Source organism: Tachypleus tridentatus, chromosome 12 (assembly GCF_004210375.1).
Source record: "Tachypleus tridentatus isolate NWPU-2018 chromosome 12, ASM421037v1, whole genome shotgun sequence".
NCBI classification, from domain to species: domain Eukaryota; kingdom Metazoa; phylum Arthropoda; class Merostomata; order Xiphosura; family Limulidae; genus Tachypleus; species Tachypleus tridentatus.
In genome coordinates, this window is record NC_134836.1 from 23,880,740 (window position 1) to 23,886,871 (window position 6,132).

A 6,132-nucleotide genomic window follows, 5' to 3' on the forward strand; every position below is an offset into this window, starting at 1 on the left:
GATACGAGTAAAAACCTTCCTTGGCCTAGGCGTGATACGAATTCATCAGCGTTATCGTCGGGTGCAAGCACATTAATGCAGGATGATGCAAAAAGTATCGAAACAAAAAAGAAAAGAAAGTATGATGAAAGTTTTATTGAATACAGTTTTACATGGACAGGTGATGAAGATGGACCTAGTGGGTTGTGTGTTGACTGTGGTACAGCGTTTAGTAACAGTAGTTTGCATCCAGCAAAGTTAAAACAGCGTCTAGAAATCAAACAACCCAATTAAAAAAATTCAACTTCCGAGTATTCCAAAAGAAAGTGTTTGCAATTAAATGCAAGGAAAGCTACATTTCGTTCGTTTATCCATCAGGACAACAAAGGTGCTCTTATCGTTACATATCGTGTTGGTTACCGTATTGCAAAAGCAGATGAAGCTCATACAATTGCAGAAGATTTGATAAAGCCATGCGTAAAAGATTTGGTAGAGGGCACAGTTGATGAGAAATTTCTTAAAAGCGTTAACCCTGTGCCCATTTATGACAACTCGGTTTCTCAAAGAATCAACGATATGTCAGCAAATTGCTTAACGGAGTTAATAAGGCGAGTAAAAGCGAGTCCAACTTTTTCGCTTCAAATGGATGAATCAAAAGATGTCGCAGGTTATACGATGTTGCTTGTTTTTGTTCTCTATATTCACGAAGCTAGTTTTGAAGAAGACATACTAATTTGCAAACCTTTGCTTACTCAAACAATAGGCAAAGAAATATTTAAAATCTTTGATTTATTTATGGAAGAACGTGAGATCCAATGGAAGCTTTGCTCAAGTATTTGCACTGATAGGGCTGCAGCCATGACTGGAAAATTTTCAGGCGCAGTAGCAAATATAAAAAAGAAAAACCCGGACATCGTCTTCATCGTCACGCGCTTGCAATGAAACGAATTCCAGAAGACTTAAAAATGGTATTAGGTGATGTCATAAAAATAGTTAATTTTATAAACTCAAGACCACTCAATGCGAGGATTTTCAGTTTACTCTGTGAGGATATGGGAAGTTTGCATAAAAATTCGCTGCTTCATACTGAAGTCCGATGGCTTTCTTGGAAAAAAAAATGTGCTTGCTCGGTTATATGAGCTACGTGAGGAGATAGGCTTCTTTTTATCTAAATGCCATTTTGAACTTGCATACAAATTAAGGGACAAATGCTGGATGCAGAGAGTGGTTTACCTTTTGGACGTATTTGCCTATCGAAATAAAATGAATGCTACAATGCAGGGTACCCGGGTAATTTACTTTAAAGCTCAGAGTAAAATGGAAGCGCTTCAACGTAAACTAAAAGTTTGGGGTGAATGTATACTTGTGGAAGAACTTGATTGCTTCGAAAATCTCAGTGTTTATTTATTTATGAATGAAATTTCCTTAAGTGAAGATGCAAAAGTTTCAGTCTTGCAGCACATATCTGATTTGTATACAACTGTTGGGGAGTACTTCCCTCCTCATAAAGAAAAATTACTGTGGATTCAAAATCCCTTTGTTGACTATGCAAATACCAACGATTTGCCTTTGAAAGGGAAATAACAGCTTATAGAAATTTCAACTGATTACACTCTAAAAACAAAATTTCAGCAGGAAGAAATTACACAATTTTGGATTCATATGGCCATGGAGTACTTTGAAATAAGTAACAGAGCTTTAAAAATTTTGATGCATTTTCAAACAACATAGCTTTGTGAGTGAACATTTTCACTGTATACAGCAACAAAGACCAAATCTAGAAACAGACTAAATATTGAAAATGATTTGCCTTTACAGGTAACAACCATAATTCCAAATATTGAACTACTTTGTGAACAAAAGCAAGTCCGTTCGAGCCGCTAATAAATAAATCAGTACAATGTACTTTTACTGATATAAATTTTGCAAACAGAAATTTTTGAACAAGTAGAAGTAAAAAAATTTCTTTAAATATTTATATTTTCAATAAATTTATATTCTAAAAGCTTGAAGTAAACTTTATTTAGTGCTAGTGACCGATTGTTTCTATTTTTAGTGTATTTCTTTTATTAAGGCTCTAGAATGTTTTTTTTTCCTGATGTGAAGCTCAGCTGGTCTAAAAAGTTTGGGAACCCCTGGTGTAGACTACTGTTTATAAACATAATGACAATCAAAACAAAGTGTAGCCTATCGTTTATAGACATAATGATTATCAAAACAGCGTGTACCCCTACCGTTTGTAGACAAAATAGTTATCAAAAAGTGAGGCCTATTATATCAAGTGTAACCTATTGTTTATAGTCATAATGATTATCGATACAAAGTGTAGTCTACCATTTATAGACGTAATGATTATCAAAACAAAGTGTAGTTTATCGTTTACAGACATAATGGTTTTCAAAAAAAGTGCAGTCTATCGTTTATAGTTATAATGATTATCGAAACAAATAGCTGTCTATCGTTCATAAACTTAATCAAGAAAAAACATATTTAGATTTACATTGTTAAAACAAAAGATACTGAGAATCTTCTTACACTTACTTTTGGCCCGGCATGGCCAAGCGTGTTGAGGCGTGCGACTCGTAATCCGAGGGGCGCAAATTCAAATCCCAGTCGCACCAGACATGCTCGCCCTTTCAGCCGTGAGGGCGTTATTTAGTGACGGTCAATCTCACTATTCGTTAGTAAAAGAGTAGCCCAAGAGTTGGCGGTGGGTGGTGATGACTAGCTGCCTTCCCTCTAGTCTTACACTGCTAAATTAGGGACGGCTAGCGCAGATAGTCCTCGAGTCGCTTTGCGCAAAATTAAAAAAACAAACAATACAGTCATTTTATTTGTCTGTAAGAATTAAATATATTGTGAAGTACATATTTCAATTTTTTATTTGTCACATATAAAAAGAAAACAAAGATCTTCTATGATGAAGAGTATTGGACAACTAAAGACACGTGAAGCATTTTGGTGCAACAAATAGTAAAATAATACAAGAGGCCGGCCGAGTTATTTGTTAGAACGCAATCTACCTGAGTCTTTTACTGATATTCTGTCTTGAGGAATAAAATTTAAAACCACAAAACTGCCAAAAGAAGACGAATGACATAAGAGTTATGGAACTTCTATTTTCTTGTATTAGTCTTACCACAAAAATCTATTAGGTGTATGTGTTAGCATCGTCATCTAAAGTTGGTTGGCTCGACTACAGAGATGTACGACGGTTTTATTGTTTCAATATTTTACTTCTTTTATAGTTACTCCTGTACATGGAATACGAAAATGATATCCATTTTTCTTCCTCACGTACAGGTTTTTCACAAAACGCCATATGTACTTTTATATAGGTGAATCATTTTAATTGAAATTGGGTCACGTTTTATTCTTGAAGTATTGAGAACCACTGGCTATAGATTTCTTTATACCAATCGCGACGTGAATCTTAGCGAGCGTTCTAGAATACACAAGAAACACACCACTAGTATATAAACAGCTAGCAGGCCACATGACGCTGATTTCTGGATAGTATTTGTTTGTGGGCGCACTTTGTCATTCTTTTTTCTATTCAGTATTATTTATTCTTTGCTGTGGAAAAATGAGGTTGTCTAAATGACCAAACATATTCTGTTATATATGTGGCAAATTTGTTGTTATGAAACAAAGACAAAACATTACAGAATTCGTCAAACAAGCATACTACATGTATTTTGAAATAAAACTTGAGGACCAAGACAAATCATGGGCTCCTTCACGCAAAGTTTGCATCGTTTATATCGAATAGTTGAAACAATGGAGTAAAGGTAAGAAAAATTATTTGTCTTTTGGAATTCCAGTGGAATGAGTGCTGGTTTTGCTCATCTAACGTGCAAGGATAAAACACAAGAAATAAATAAGAAATTTCTTGTCTGAACCTTCAATCTGCTATAAAATCAGTTGCTCATGGACCTGATGTATCTGTACCTACTGCACCAGAGATTCCTGATGCAGTTTCATCTGATTCTGAATCTGGTGTCAATAGAAATGATGATAGGATTATTTTCAATCTGAAACGTTTCGACAGGTTACATTAAGACGTCAGGGAAATGGAGAAGAGATGACAGGGAAAGTGGAACATCAGCATGATGGCTGATTACTCCTGGTCAATGAAACCGGATGCTTCAGTCGCAATACATGAAAGACCAGAACACTTAGTTTCGAGTCTATAAGACGTAGTTTTCACATAAAATATCAGGATGAATGAAGATACATGTTCGTTTTATATCAAAGTTCTTCTTTTTTCTTCAGTTTGTTTAATTATGTTAACAAACATAGAAATAAAAGAAATTTCATTGTGGTAAACAAAAGGATAATTTGGTCTATGGAAGTTATTTTCTTCCAATTTTTTAGAAAATATCCCTACATGATAAAAAAATATGAACATGTTCAAAATCTGCTTTGATGAATTGTGGAAAATCCGTTATTAAAAACAAAAAAAAAAACTTTTATGAAGTTTAAATTTGCAGGCCTGTGTTATCGTAAATTTTAGTTTAGCAATTTGATCAACACTGAAAAAGGGCTATTTTCTTTTAGGATTTTTGTCTGAGAATGGGGAAAAGTTAAATCATGAAACAGAAAATTAGTGTATTAGTTTTTATAAAGCCACATAGATGGCACTACAAAAGAATAATTTTTAGAGTTCTTGTACACTATAATTGATTAAGGAAGTGCAGTGTTTAAATTTACAATTTTTAAGAAAGCAATAATTATTTCGGAATTTTATTATTCGATCTTTAGTTTGTTTTTGCAACAACGTTTTTTAAAGTTCTCAAAGATTCGTCTAAGTTTTTGTTAATCTTTAAATTACCGTTAATTACAGACAGGTATTCATATTGGATCACATTAAATAAATCTGTTTTTTTTTAAATTTTTGACAATACACATTGTAAGAAATTGACTGAAAAAACAATCAAAACGGAGTCACTCATGTTACATATAAACCACACAAGATTTTAATGGTAGTTTTGGTTTCACTTTGTAATGTGTCTTGTGTAACAAAGCCATGGATTTATAAATAATATAGTACATAAATACCTTAGTTAATTTGTTAGTTCTGGATATTCTCGCAAGGCAAAGAAGGGATATAACTCTATAACTTTAACTAATACAGTAGTCAACAGTATCAACAGCTGTTTCTTGGGCTACTGTAATCAAACTGTCACTCTTGTAGCGCACGTATGGCACCGAAATACAGAGTGTAATTGTGCATCAATGAAACACGAATATGGACTTTGTATATCGCAGTCTGGCACGATAATCAGGACCAGGAATATTAAAAATGTATGTGTGTGGTTCTCAGGCTGGTTTGGTCCAGATTTGTTTTTCATCAATTTTTTTTTTAGGAGATCAGCTGATGAGTTGTGAGTGTTTGTAACTTGTTATATTTGGGAGTGAAGGAGGCTGACCTTTCATATTATTCTAAACGTGTAAAACTGGTAAATAGAGAGAAACGATGACATATCCTAAAGCAGTCTGCAATACATTTTCTAGAAGAATCAAAAGTTTGGTTTCAACAAATTTCTTCCTAAGCCTGATTTTGATATCCCATCAGAGATGTTATGACTGTCCTTCTAATTATGATAAGTAAGCACTTGAGTTTAAGTAATATGCAGACTCAAGATCGTTTTGCATAGTTTAAACCATTTTAAAGTCGAAGGCCGCTGATTTGGACTTTTTTGTTGTTGTTTATTTCAAACCATAGTCGCTGAATATAATTTTAAGCCTTAATGAAGTTAAATGATGTTTTAACATTACGTTGCAGTATCAACTATCTATTAATAACTGATACAGATATTACAGTTGGAAGAAAAGACATCATTGAATTATCAAATTGTTTAATTAACAAATCTGGGGCTTAAACATGTTAATTTTGGAATTAGTGGAGTTCCTTTTTTGTAAGAATTATCTTTCATTTTATTTATCAGACCATACAACGTTGTCTTTCTACCCTAAAGGATAGTGAATCAATCCACTTTAAACTCTATAGATCCATAAATGTAAGCTGATTTAAGACTCCCAGTCTTCATCTAAACATGGCCTCAAATATCGTAAAAGGACTTCTTGACTTATTTAATTTTATTCTCAAACTTTTGGATAAACCCTAAAAGCTTACGAAAGTTTCTACAG